The sequence below is a fragment of the Mobula birostris genome, chromosome 2 (genome assembly GCF_030028105.1).
Source record: "Mobula birostris isolate sMobBir1 chromosome 2, sMobBir1.hap1, whole genome shotgun sequence".
Classification (NCBI taxonomy): domain Eukaryota; kingdom Metazoa; phylum Chordata; class Chondrichthyes; order Myliobatiformes; family Myliobatidae; genus Mobula; species Mobula birostris.
Window position 1 is genome coordinate 7,452,645 of NC_092371.1, and position 15,380 is coordinate 7,468,024.

Here is a 15,380-nt window from a genome sequence, read left to right on the forward strand (position 1 = left end):
CTCGGTCGAGCCACCAACGTTCTGTTGGAATTCTCGTGTAAAACCTCTTGTTTGCGTCTCTACGTGGGAGTCTGTCGTCTGCACCTGGGTTCAGACATTGCCAGCCCATGCCGTGGCATGCAGACAAGAGGGAGCGGGTGGAAGGAGAGGAATAGTTTCTGGATTCCTTCTTCTCTGGCCTTTTAACTCTGCTTCAATCACATCCCAGCTTCTCACTTCATACCAGCCACCTTACCCCTCACCAGCCTCATCTATCACCTGCCAGCCTGAACTCCCTTCCTTACTACCTCTTTCTTAATCTGGCTTCTTTCCCTTCCTTTCCCGTCCAGATGAAGGGTCTCTGCCAGAAACGTCAACTGTTTATTTATTTCCATAGATGCTGCCTGACCTGCTCAGTCCCTCCAGCGTTTTCTGTGTGTTACTCTGGATTTTCAGCATCTGGAGAGGGAAGTAGAAAGTGTTGGATAGAAACAGAGAAGAGAAAACGTGACGGGGGTGGGGAGGAGGAGGGACAGAGTGTGATAACACCAGGAGAGAGGGTGGGAGAGGGGGCTGAAATAGGGAAGAATAGAGAGAATGAGTGAAGGGAAGAGGGGATGAAAAAATGAAACAATATACAACAGTGAGAGAGAGGAGGGGGCAGGGAACAGAGAGAAGAAGAGAGGACCAACCAGGAAGTGAGAGACACGGAAGAGACGGAGAGGTACAGAGGGAGAGGAAGAGGAAGTCTGAGGTAGAGACACAGAATGAGCGAAAGAATACACACAAACTGACTGAAAATCACTACACACATTGACAGTGAATGTGAGGAAGAAAAGAGGTTACCCAGCACATAGCTGGAAGACCCGGCGTCCTGAGTCCACGGACCGGACCGTGAGCCGGAATGCGGACTTCAAGGACCGGACCATGACAAAGGTAGCGTGCAGTCAAACTGTCAGGAAGATGATAGGACAAAATTGCAGCCAGCAGGCTGAATATCAGTGTATTAGGGGTGCAGAATCAAAAAGGGTAAAAAATACAGTACTCAAAGTGTTATATCTCAATGCATGGAGTATAAGAAATAAGGTGGGTGATCTTGTTGCACTATTGCAGGTTGTCAGGTTGATCACTGAATTGTGGCTGAAGGGTGGTTGTAGTTGGGAGCTGAATGTCCAAGGTTACACAATGTATCGGAGGGATTGGAAGGTAGGCAGAGGGGGTGGTGTGGCTCTGCTGGTAAAGAATGGCAACAAATCAGTAGAAAGATGTGACATAGAAGATGTTGAATCCTTGTAGGTGAGTTAAGAAACTGCAAGGGTAAGAGGACCCTGATGGCAGTTACATACAGGTCTCCCAATAGTGTCTGGGATGTGGACCACAGATTTCAGCAGGAAATAGGAAAAGCATGTCAAAAGGGCAATGTTATGATAGTCATGGGAGAGATCAACATGCAACTTAATTGGGAAAATCAGGTTGGTAATGGATCCCAAGAGAGTGAGTTTGTTGAATGCCTACGAGTTGGCTTTTTAGAGCAGTTTATCATTGAGCCTACTAGGGGATCAGCTATATTGGATTGGGTGTTATGTAATGAACCAGATGTGATTAGGGAGTTTAAGGTAAAAGAACCTTCAGGAGGAAGTGACCACAATATGATTGAGTTCAACTTGAAATTTGATAGGGAGAAAGTAAGGACTAACGTAGCAATATTTCAGTGGAGTAAAGGAAATTACAGTGGTATGAGAGAGGAGTTGGTCAGAGTAAATTGGAAAGAGATGCTGGCGGGGTGACAACAGAGCAGCAATGGTGTGAGTTTCTGGGAAAAACGAGGAAGGTGCAGGATAGATGTATCCAAAAACAAAGAAATACTTAAATGGCAAAGTAGTACAACTGTGGCTGGCAAGGGAAGTCAAAGCTAATGTAAAAGCAAAAGCGGCCAAGCAACAATGTAAAAATTAGTGGTAGGAATTGGGAAGCTTTTAAAAAAGCTACAGAGAGCAACTGAAAGAATCATCAGAAGGGAAAAGATGAAATATGAAAGCAAGTAGCAAACAATATCAAATTGGATAGTAAAAGCTTTTTCAAATATGTAAAAAAAAGAGGGATGAGAGCGGATATGGGAACGGCAGAAAATGAGGCCAGGGAAATAATAACAGGGGACAGAGAGATGGCAAATGAACTAAATGAGTATTTTGCATCAGTCTTCACTGAAGGGTGCGAAGGAAGAGAAGTGAGTGCAGTTGCTATTACAAGGGAGAAGGTGCTCAAAAGGCTGAAAGATCCAACGATACATAAGTCACCACGATCAGATGAACTGCACCTAGGGTTCTGAAAGAGGTAGTGGTAGAGATTGTGGAGGCACTAGTAATGATCTTTCAAAAAGCACTGGATTCTGGCATGGTGCTAGAGGACTGGAAAATTGCAAATGTCACTCCACTCTTTAAGGAAGGAGGCAGGCAGCAGAAAGGGAAAGTATAGACCAGTTAGCCTGACCTCAGTGGTGGGGAAGATATTGGAGTCAACTGTTAAGGATGAGATTATGGAGTACTTGGTGACATAGGACAAAATAGGACAAAGTCAGCATGGTTTCCTTAAGGGCAAATCTTGCCTGATGAACCTGTTGGAATTCTTTGAGGAGATTACAAGTAGGATAGATAAAGGGAATGCAATGGATGTTGTATATTTGGACTTTCAGAAGACTTTTGACAAGTTGCCACACATGAGGTTGCTTACCGAATCAAGAGGTCACGGTATTACAGGAAAGCTACTAACATGGTTAGAGCATTGGCTGATTGGTAGGAGGCATCGAGTGGGAATAAAAGGATCTTTTTCTGGTTGGCTGCCAGTGACCAGTGGTGTTCCACAGGGTTCGGTGTTGGGACTGCTTTTTATGCTATCAATGATTTAAATTATGGAATAGATGACTTTGTTGCCAAGTTTGCAGATGATACGATGATTAGTGGAGGGGCAGGTAGTATTGAGGAAACAGGTAGGCTGCAGAAGGACTTAGACATATTAGGACAATGGGCAAGAAAGTGGCAAATGAAATACAGTGTTGGAAAATGCGCTTTGGTAGTAGAAATAAATGTGCAGATTATTTTCTAAACGGAGAGAAAATCCAGGAATCTGAGATGCAGAGGGTCTTGGGAATCCTTGTGCAGAACATGCTAAAGGTTAACTTGCATATAGAGTCCGTGGTGAAGAAGGCAAATGCAGTTCATTTCAAGAGGTCTAGAATACAAGAGCAGGGATGTGATGCTGAGGCTCTATAAGGCACTGGTGAGGCCTCACCTTGAGTATTGTGAACAGTTCTGGGCTCCTCAACTAAGAAAATATGTGCTGGCATTGGACAGGGTCCAGAAGAGGTTCACAAGGATGATTCCGGGGATGAAAAGGTGATCATACAAGGAAAGTTTGATAGTTCTGGGTCTGTACTCACTGGAAGTTAGAAGGATGGGGATGGGGGGGGGGGAATCTGATTGAAACCTTTTGAATGTTGAAAGGTCTAGATAGAGTAGATGTGGAAAGGATGTTTCCCATGGTCGGGGAGTCTAGGACAAGAGGGCACAGCCTCAGGATAGAGGGATGTCCATTTAAAACAGAGCTGTGGAGAAATTTCTTTAGGCAGAAGGTGGTGAATTTGTGGGAATTTGTTACCACAGGCAGCTGTGGAGGCCAGGTCATTGTGTTCATAAGGCAGAGCTTGATAGGTTCTTGATTGGACACCATATAACAATTACAGCACGGAAACAGGCCATCTCGGCCCTTCTAGTCTGTGCCGAACTCTTACTCTCACCTAGTCCCACTGACCTGCATTCAGCCCATAACCCTCCATTCCTTTCCTGTCCACAGAGCTGTCCAATTTAACTTTAAACGACAACATCGAACCTGCCTCAACCACTTCTGCTGGAAGCTCGTTCCACACAGCTACCACTCCCTGAGTAAAGAAATTCCCCTCATGTTACCCCTAAACTTTTGCCCTTTAACTCTCAATTCATGTCCCCTTGTTTGAATCTCCCCCACTCTCAATGGAAAAAGCCTATCCACGTCAACTCTATCTATCCCCCTCATAATTTTAAATACCTCTATCAAGTCCCCCCTCAATCTTCTACGCTCCAAAGAATAAAGACCCAACTTGTTCAACCTTTCTCTGTAACTTAGGTGATGAAACCCAGGCAACATTCTAGTAAATCTTCTCTGTACTTTCTCTAGTTTGTTGACATCTTTCCTATAATTCGGTGACCAAAACTGTACACAATACTCCAAATTTGGCCTTACCAATGCCTTGTACAATTTCAACATTACATCCTAACTCCTATACTCAATGCTCTGATTTATAAAGGCCAGCATACCAAAAGCTTTCTTCTCTAGTTGGTACCTCTATGTATTGCTGCAAAAAACTATCCTGCACACATTTTACAAACTCCAAACCATCCAGCCCTTTTACAGTATGGGCTTCCCAGTCTATGTATCAAAGATTATTGGGGAGAAGGCCAGGGAGTGGGGCTGTGGAGAGGAAAAGAAAGGATCAGCCATGTTTGAATGACAGAACAGACTCGACAGGCCAAACGGCTTAATTCTATTTCTATGTTTTATGGTCTTATGGAAATGGATTTTTAGAGCAGCTCGTGTTTGAGCCCACTACGGCATCAGCTTTTTTGAATTGGGAGCTGTGTAATGAAGCAGAATTGATTAAAGAATTTAAGGTAAAAGAACTCTTAGGGGCCAGAGAATATTACTTGTTTCTTTTGTAATTTATTTTTTATTGAAGTTCATCATCAAACAAACATTTCCATAAGATGTATTTCAGATACTGTACATATATATCATATAGTCATATTTGTCACAAATCTCCACATATTTATCTGAGGTATACACTTATAGAAAGGAGAGGAAAGAAAGAACAATCGAAAGAAGAAAACTATGTACAAAGTAGGGAGTGATCTTTTTTCTTACAACATATTCATTGACTTGTGAGAATAAAATCAGGCCTATGAGGTGTTATGTAGTTAAACCATTTTTCCCCAGTATGAATCAAATTGCTCCAACTTATGATTAACAGATGCTGTTATCTTCTCCATTTTGTAAATGTCCATTGTAATTTCCATCCATACATTTTAAGTTGGGCTGTCCTGTGATAACCATTTCCTGGTCAGGGTCATTTTACCAGTCACCAGCAGTATATTCATTAAATATTTATCTCTTTTCAACCATTCTTGAGGTATATACCCAAAATATATGGTCTTACTTTCTAAGGGTATTTCACATTTAAAGATGTCTTGTAGGGCATTGTGTATCCCACTCCAATAGTCTTTGATAACGGGGCAATCCCAGAAAATATGATAATAGTTTGCATTTTGATTTCCACAATTTCTCCAGCAAACAGGGAGGTTGCTATCATAATGGGATTTCTGAGATATTTCTGACGCAATAAAATATCAAGTTTTTCCACCCGAACTCTCTCCATTTCTGTGAACTGGTACACTTCCATTGATACCTCCATATTATTGTCCAGTCTTCCTCAGATATTATTATCTCTCCTTCCTGCTCCCATTTTGTTTTAATGTATGAAGTCGAATGTGTTTTAAGATTTGACAAACCCTTATACACACTTGAAATTATTCTACTACCGTTGTCTGAATTATATGCTTTTCTAAATAGCTGGTGTCTGAAAAGAGGATGCTGTCCAAGTTGCATGCCATCTTGGACAATGTCTCCCATCCACGACATAATGTATTGGTTGGGCACAGGAGTACATTCAGCCAGAGACTCATCCACCGAGATGCAGCACAGAGCGTCATAGGAAGTCATTCCTGCCTGTGGCCATCAAACTTTACAACTCCTCCCTTGGAGGGTCAGACACCCTGAGCCAATAGGCTGGTCCTGGACTTATTTCTATCTGGCATAATTTACATATTATTATTTAATTATTTATGGTTTTATATTGCTATATTTATACTCTATTCTTGGTTGGTGCAACTGTAATGAAACCCAATTTCCCTCGGGATCAATAAAATATGTCTATCTATCTATCTATCAAACATTTACTTGGCTTGGTTACATTTTTAACCGTCCTATTAACATACTGTCGCATCTGTAAATATCGATAAAAGTCTTTTTTTCTAATAAGTGTTTCTCTTTGAGCATTTCAAAACTGAACAGTGTTCCTTCTTTCATTATATTGCAAATAGCTGTTATTCCTTTAGCTGTCCAGTTCTTAAATCTAGCATCCAGTTTATTCGGCGTATAATCCGAGTCATATGCACACCATTTAAGAATTGCAATGTCTCTCTCTAGTTTATATTCTTTTATAATAGTTTTCCATATTTTAAGAGTCCATTTCACCCATGGGTTATCAATATTATTTATGTAACTTTGTAGGTTGTTATCAGCCAAAATTGCCTGTATGGGGATGGAAAGTATCCTCTCCTCAATGTTTTTCCATTGAGCATCATATGATGGGTTGCACCAGCATATCACAGCTCTCAACTGTGCTGCAAAATAATAATCTCTAACAGAAGGTAGGCCCCATCCCCCCTTTTCCTTGGCTAATTGCAAAGTTTTGAGATGAATTCTAGGCCTTTTACCTTGCCATATATATCTTGATAGCACCTTGTTCCATTTATTGAACTGATTTTGGTTGATCTCTATTGGTAGGGTCTGAAAGACATACAGTAGTCTGGGCAGTATACTCATTTTAATAGATCCAATCCTTGAGCTGAGACCAAGAAAAGGAATTAGGTTCCATCTTGTTATATCTTCCTTAATTTATATATATATATATATATATATATATATATATATATATATGTTGATAATTGCATTCTGATAATTTTGCCAAATCTTCTGGCATAATGATGCCCAAATATTTGACTGACTCTGCTTCCCATGCCCAAGGATATCTACTTTCAATTTCTCTTGGTGGGCTATAGTTATATGAAAGTAGTTGGGTTTTATCTATGTTGATCTTGTATCCTGATAATTGGCCATATTGTTCAAAGAATTGTATCAATTTAGGTAAAGAGTAAGTTGGTTGCCCTAGATAGATCAAAATGTCATCCGTGTAACAGGCCAATTTATGTTCTGTCCCTTTAATAGTAATTCCCCTGATATCTTCATTTTGTCTGATGTATTGAGCTAATGGTTCCAGATATAATGCGAAGAGTAGCGGCGACCATGTACAACCCTGTCTCGTGCCACTTTGTAGGGTAAAACTATTAAATAAATATCCATTGATTTTAATCCTAGCAGAAGGATTGTCATATAGTGCCCATATAGTTTTAATAATTGTGTCATGCAAACCAAATCTATGTAAATCTCTGTAAAGAAAATTCCAATTAACCGAATCAAATGCCTTTTCAGCATCCACGCTTATCACTATTGCTTCGATTTCATTTCTTATACAATCCATAATGTGAAGTGTCATTCATATATTGTCTTGTGTTTGGCGTTGTTGTATAAAACCTGTCTAATCATTATGTATCAGTGTGGGTAGAAACTTTTCTAATCGTTTGGCCATGATGGAGGTAAATAATCTATAATCTACATTAAGAACAGATATTGGTCTAAATGACCCACATTCCATTTTTTCCTTGCCTTCTTTCGGTACAGCTGAGATTATCGCCTCCTTCCAGCTGGGTGGCATTTGTGCCTTTTTTAGAGCCCAGTTCAGTGTGGGGAGCAAAACAGGAATGAACTCATTTCTAAATTCCTTATACCACTCGACCGTATATCCATCTGATCCTGGTGACTTGCTTAACTTAAGCCTACTCATTGCAGCTTCAGTTATGTCAACAGTCATCATTCTGTTTTGTTCTTCGCTTAAAGTGGGTAACTCTAAAGAATTCAGGAAAGTGTCAATCTGGGCTATGCTTCCCCCTGGAGCTTTGTAATATAGAGTTTTGTAAAACATTTCAAAATCTTCTTGAATTTCATTTAGCTTATTTTTTATCATTTTTGTTCTTGGATCCCTAATTCTATGAATTGTATTTTCTGCTATTTTTTTTTTCAGTTTCCATGCCAGTATTTTCATTGATTTAGATCCACTTCCATCGTGTCTCTGTTTCAGAAACATCAATTTTTTTTCTAATTTCTTGTGTAGCCAAACTATTAATTTCATTCCTAATTTTTTTAATTTCCTCTAGTGTATCCTGTGCCAAACTCAATTTGTGTTTTTTCTAGTTCCTTCGGCTTATTTTGTAATTCCTCTAATGTTTTATTCCTTATCTTTTTCTTATATGAAGATATCGCTATAATTTTCCCTCTTAAGACAGCCTTCAGAGTATCCCATAGAATGGGAGGTGAAACCCCTCCATTATCATTGAAAGACCAATTTTTAAAAAAAAATTTGTTCCTTAAAATAGGAATCATTGAGTGGACTTGAATTTAGTTTCCAAATAGAATTCTTTGGTTGTAGGTCAAAATCAACAGATAAATATATAGGTGCATGGTCACTTACATCTATTGTCCCAATTCCACAGGTGTTTATTTTGTCTTTGTCTTTTCCAAATGTTATGAAATAGTCTATTCTTGTATATACGGAATGGGGGGGGGTGCAGAATAATGATTGTAATTCCTTCCGTCGGGGAAAAGATCCCTCCATATATCAATTAGACCAACATCCTCAAAAAGAGTGTTAACTTTCTTATGTGAGGACTTTGTTTCGTAAGTTTTCAGTGAACATTATTTGATAGAATTCAGCCTAAAGTTTGGGAAGAATAAGCCAAAGTCAGGTGTAGCAATATTACCGTGGAGTAAAGAGAATTACAGATGCGTAAGAGAAAAGTTTACAAAAATTGATTGGAAAAGAACACTGGCAGGGATGACGGCAGAGCAGAATAAGTATTTTGCATCAATCTTCACTGTAAACAACACTAATAGTATGTCGGAAGTTCAAGAGTGTCGGAGGCAGGGGAGGGAGAGTGGGACATGGCAAAAGTATGTGAAGTTATCATTACTAGGGAGAATGATCTTGGAAATTGAAAGGTGCAACGGTGGATAAGTCAACTGGACCAAATGGTATAAATCCCAGTGTTCTCTAAGTGGTGGCTGAAGAGATTGTGGAGGCATTAATAATTGATCTTTCAAGAATCAATTAATTTGCGAATGGTTCCGGAAGACTGGAAAACTGTAAGTGTCACTCCACTCTTCAAGAAGGGAGAGAAGTAGAAGAAAGGAAATTATAGGCCAGTTAGTCTGACCTCAGTGGTTGGGAAAATATTGGAGTCAAATGTTAAGGATGTGGTTTCGGACTACTAGGAGGCACATGACAAAATAACCTGTAGTCAGCATGGTTTCCTCAGGGGAAACTCTTCCCTGCCAGATCTATTGGAATTCTTTGAAGAAATAACAAGCAGCATAGACAAAGGGAACTTTTCTGGTTGGCTGCCAGTGACTAGCGGTGTTCCCCAGGGGTCTGTGTTGGGATCGCTTATTACGTTCTATGTCAATGATTTGGACGACAGAATTACGTACAACATTGAACAGAAAAGCACAGGAACTGATGGCTTTGCGGCCAATTTCGTGGATGATATGAAGATAGGTGGGTGCAGAGGCAGGTAGATCTGAGGAAGCAGATAGAATACAGAGGGATTTAGCCAGATTAGGAGAATGGGCAAAGAAGTGGCAGATGGAATACAGCGTTGGGAAGTGTATGGTCATGCACTTTGGTAGAAGAAATAAAAGGGTAGACTATTTTCTAAATGGAGATAAAATACAAAAATCTGAGGTGCGAAGGGATTTGGGAATCTTCGTGCAGAAATCCCTAAAGGTTAACTTGCTGATTGAGTCAGTGGTGAGGAACCCAAATGTGGCATTAGCATCCATTTCGAAAGGACTAGAATATAAAAGCAAGGATGTAATGTTGAGGCTTTGTAAAGCACTGGTGGGGCCTCACTTGGAGTATCGTGGGCAGTTTTGGGCTCCTTGATGTGGTAACATTGGAGAGGAGGGTCAGGAAATGACTCCGGGATTGAAAGGCTTGTCTTTTGAAAAGCGTTTGATGGCTCTGAGCCTGGACTCACTGGAATTCAGAATGATGGGAGACCTCATTGAAACCTATCGAATGGTGAAAAGCCTTGATAGAATTGATGCGGAGGGGATGTTTCCTATGGTGGGAGAGTTTAAGACCAGAGGACACCGCCTTAGGCTAGAGGGGCGTCCTTTTTGGCCGGAGACGAGGATTAACTTCTTTAACCAGAAAGTGGGTGAATCTGTGGAATTCTTTGCTGTGGAAGCTAAGTCTCTGTGTGTATTTGAGGCAGAGCTTGGTAGATCCTTGATCAGTCAGGGCATGAAGGGATACAGGGAGAAGGCAGGAGACTGGGGCCGATTATTTTCACGCACAGCGATCTCTGGAGTTCACAGAGAATGGTTAAAAAAAATCCAGTGGGCGGCGGTTCTGTGGGCGCAAACGCCTCGTTAATGAGAGAGGTCAGAGGAGAATGGCCGGACTGGTTCAAGCTGACAGGAAGGCGACAGTAGCTCAAATAACCAGACGTTACAGCGGTGGTGGGCAGAAGAGCGTCTCTGAACGCGCAGTACGTCGAACTTCGAAGGGGGTGGGTTACAGTAGCGGAAGAGCCCAAACACACAACCTGTGGCCATTTTCTTAGGTAGGAGTTAACTTCCAAAGTGGCCACTGAGTATGAGTCCAAAATGCAACGTTAGAGGATCAAAGACTTTTTAAAAAGTCCAACGGTACATGCCGGAGGATCGATTTACAACGACCTTGCAGACTAGGAGGTGGGAGGCTCCAGTCCTGATAAATGTGACCGACAGGTTAATTTGTTTCTATTTTAGCATATTTCCTGCATTCCCGAGACACCACGTCCTTCCCTCTGCACCCGAGAGTGTGCTGATGGCCAACTAATATTCCCAGGTTTTGGCATCGGCAGCCGATTCTTCAAAGACCGGCGTTTTAAATGTTAATTCAGTACTGTACTGGGCAACTGCTGGCCCCACCAGTTCTTCCTTCGATTGCAGATTCACGCGGGTGGGGCGGTGAGGAGGGAGTGTCGCGCTGTGGAAGGGGAATTAACAAGAGAGCACTGTGTGTGTGTGGAGGGGTGGTGGTGTTGCCGGTGAGGAGGGAGTGTCGCGCTGTGGAAGGGGAATTAACAAGAGAGCACTGTGTGTGTGTGGAGGGGTGGTGGTGTTGCCGGTGAGGAGGGAGCATCGCGCTGCGGGAGCGGCGGTGTATGTGAAGAACCCGGTTTTCGTTGCCTGTTACTCATCCCACTAAACCCTTGCTCCAGGACAGAAGCGTCGACTCTTTCTCCCTCTCCACGGATGCCCCCTGGCCTGCTGAGTTCCTCCAGCATTTTGTGCGTGTTACTTTGGATTTCCAGCACCTGCAGAATCTCATGTTTGTAGTTAGATTACGACCTGGTACGGCAATTTCGACGCACAGGAACGCAAGAGCCGCAGAGAGCAGTGAGCACATTTCGGTCCACCATGGGTACGTCCCTCTCCAACACTGACAGCTTACTCGAAGAGGCAACAGCCATAATCAAAGATCCCCACCACCCGGGCCACGCCATCTTCTCGTAACTACCACCGGCCAGGAGACGTTGCAGCCCCGCACCCCACCAGGTTCAGCAACAGCTGCTTCCCTTCAACCATTCGGTTCCTGACCCAACCTGCACGACCTTGGTCACTACCCCAGTACAGCAACACTGCGCTACAGTGCGCTTGCCTCTGACTGCGTTTTGTTTTGCCGCTAATCTCTTGTTTTGCACAATCTTTTTTCTTCACTTGCCTTGCGCATTGTTGTCTGCGCGATGCTGCCGCAAGCAGTTGTTCTGTTGCACTTCTGCCTCGCAGTACCTTCCCGCACACAAGGACTTGTCTTGGCTTAAGGGGTAAATAAGTACGCCCCAGATCACCCTGTCTCCATTCCCAGCACAAGCAGAAATCCCTTCCCTATCTCCCCTGCTGTAGGTTACCCAACTTCTGCCCCGAAGGGGAAAGAAAACATCACACGTTTTGTACGAGACTTTGGTAGGATGTGGTGGGGTTTGAGAGCTGGCGAATCATTAATTCGGTAACAGACACAAACAGCATCAACAAACTCATCCGTAAGGCCAGTGATGTTGTGGGGATGGAACTGGACTCTCTCACAGTGGTGTCTGAAAAGAGGATGCTGTCTAAGTTGCATGCCATCTTGGTCAATGTTTCCCATCCACTACATAATGTACTGGTTGGGCACAGGAGTACATTCAGCCAGAGACTCATTCCTCCGAGGTGCAGCACAGAGCGTCATAGGAAGTCATTCCTGCCTGTGGCCATCAAACTTTACAACTCCTCCCTTGGAGGGTCAGACACCCTGAGCCAATAGGCTGGTCCTGGACTTATTTCCTGGCATAATTTACATATTAATATTTAATTATTCATGGTTTTATTACTATTTATTATTTATGGTGCAACTGTAACGAAAACCAATTTCCCCCGGGATCAATAAAGTATGACTATGACTATAACATCGTGCTCCTTTAACACGCGTTAAACTGGATCACCTCTGCCACCTCGTGGTCATTGAGGGGTACTGCGCGCTGTGCTGAAGGGAGGAGCTTGTCAACGTGACGGCGACAGATCTACCCCCTCACAGAACAATACCCTCAGGAACAGGCCCTTCGCCTCACGATGTCGTGCCGAGCTAAATAAACCGGTCCTTAAACCCCTAACGAAACTCGCTGCTACCGGCAAGCAATAAGTATGGAAGCCTCAGGTCCTGGAGCGCACAACCTCAGAAATGAAGGCATGTCCCTTTAATTCTTGAGATGAGGAGGGATTTCTTCAGATAAAGCTGAATTTGTGGAATGCCTTGCCACAGAGAGCGGTGGGGATGAAGTAATTTCGTATATTTAAGGCAGAGATTGATTGGTAAAGGGTGTTACTGTAGGGGGAGAATGGGTTGGTAAAAATCAGCCACGACTGAATGGTGGAGCAGACTCGATGGGCCGAATGGCCTAATTCTCCTTTCTCTTGCAGTCTGGCACACCATTAGGTTCACAGAAGATAGAACACAGGAACAGGCCCATCAGCTTACAATGTTGTGCTGTACCAACTAAATTTGTAATCAAATGGCTGACTAATCTCTTACGCCTACACACAATGTCCATAATTTTAAATTTTCCTCACAATCATAAGCCTATCTAAATGATTCTTAAAAGTCCCAACAGTTCAGGAAGTTATGACCCTACAGCCAGTGTGGGTAACTTCACTCACCTCAATATTGAACTGATTCCACAACCCATGGACTCACTTCCAAGGACTCTGTAGCTTGTGTTCTCAGTACGATCTCTCTCTCTAGTTACCATTCTTATTTTTTTTTTGTATTTATACAGTTTGTATTTTCTTGCACATTGGTTGTTTGTCAGTCTGTGCAGTTTCTCATTGATTCTGTTGCATTTCATTGTTCTAATGAAAATGCCTACAAGAAAATGAATCTCAGTTTAGTCTACACACTTCGATAATGAATTTATTTGGAGCTTCAAACTCACTGAGCGTGGAACAGGTTTGTCTCTTTCTCTGGCTTTCATATTTTATGTTGACACAGTATCCTGTGGGGTCACAAGATGTTACAGATCCTAGAATCCAAGCCACACCCTCCCCCCCCCCCAAAAAAAGACTTGGTCTTCGGGGATATTCAAGACAAGGATTTGGATCCAAGAGAAATTGGGGTTCTGGGTTTAATGTTACTGAGGTAGATCGGGTGTGAAATAGTGATGCAGCGAGCCACCTGAAAACAGGCCCTTCAGCCCAACACATATCTGCTGATCCTGTTGCTCTCCAAGCTAGTCCCATTTGCCTCCATTCGGCCCGCCTCCCTCTAACTCCCTCCTATCTCGACATTTATCCAAATGCCTTTTAAATACTTACATTAGCCATTTCCATATACTCACCCCCACCTGTTGTCAAAAAGTTGCTCCTCAAAACTTTCCCCTCACCTTAAATCTATGCAACCTAGTTTTAGAACCCCCACCCTCGCCTAACCTGGGGCAGGGGGAAATACTGTGTGCACTCAGCTTCCTCATGATTTTATACCGTCACACAAGGTCACCTCTCATTGTGAATGAGCAGTGAATGGGCAACACTGACTCGATGGGCCAAAGGAACTGTTGTACGACACAAGCCTTCCCAGGTTTTGGGAGCTGGAGTGAGATCCCTCCTCAAACTCCACGGTGCAGTGACGGGTCGAATCCAGGTGCAGGACCCCACCAGTTCTCCTTCTCTCCCCGTCTCCTCCTTTCACAAGCTCCCCCTTCCTCCCTTATATACCTCCCCCCTATCCCTCTCCCACCCTTCCCTCCCTCCCCATTTTCCCTCGCCCTCCCCCATCCTTCTCTTCTCGCTCATTCTCCTTCCCTACCTTCTCCCTTAAGCCTTTCCCACCCTTCCCTCCTTCCCCCCATTCCCTCTCTCCTCCTCCCTTGTAGGCCTTCCTTTCCCTTCCCTCTCTCATTCTCCCCCCTCCCTCTCTACAATACCCATTGCAGGAAATTTGTCCCGGATTGGGACACAAACTCCGACCCAGAACCCAACAAGGCGGCAGTGTACTTGGGTCATGACCGCTGACCCACGGGAAGCAATGAACACAGATAAAAGGACTAATCCTTCAGTGAGGGCAGTTTTCAAAACTCATTTATCCCCGCAAATCTTTGGATCAATAACCTGTCTTTTCTTCCCAATTCGTATTGGATTGAGTGGGGATGTTGCCCTGGTAACAGAACTGTGGCATTTCCAGGGAAACCAATACCCTATAACGTTACAGGATAAAGTCTGAAAGGGTGATAGGGAGAGGGCGGGGGGGGGGGAGAGAAGAGGAGGAACGGCGGGGCAGAGAAAAGGAACCGGCGGGGGAAAGAGAAGAGGAACCAAGGGGGGGGGGGGAAGAAGAGGAACCGAGGGGGGGGAAGAAGAGGAACCGGGGGGGGGGGGAAGAAGAGGAACCGGGGGGGGGGGTGAGGAAGAAGAGGAACGGGGGGGGAAGAGGAACCGGGGGGGCAGGAGAGAAGAGGAACCGGGGGGGTGAGGAAGAAGAGGAACGGGGGGGGAAGAGGAACCAAGGGGCAGGGGGCAGGGGAACGATGGATTCCCTTAGGCTTGAAGGAGATCCATGTTATAGTCTCATAGTCACAGGCAGTTTCGGGGGGGCGGGGGAAGGAGAAATTTGCAGAGGGAAGAGGCACTGCTTCACTTTCTCAGTGAGCTGGATGTGATCCTGAATTCCAACGCTGTGTGTGTGTGTATCTCATCACGTGTCTCATGTGTCATGTGTTCGAGTGTGTGAGTGAGAGGCAGCACTTTACATACTCTCCCTGTGGCCACGCGGGTTTCCCTCGGGGTGTTCTGGTTCCCTCCCACGCCTCAACAACGCGTGGGGTCGGTGAGTTAACTGGCTG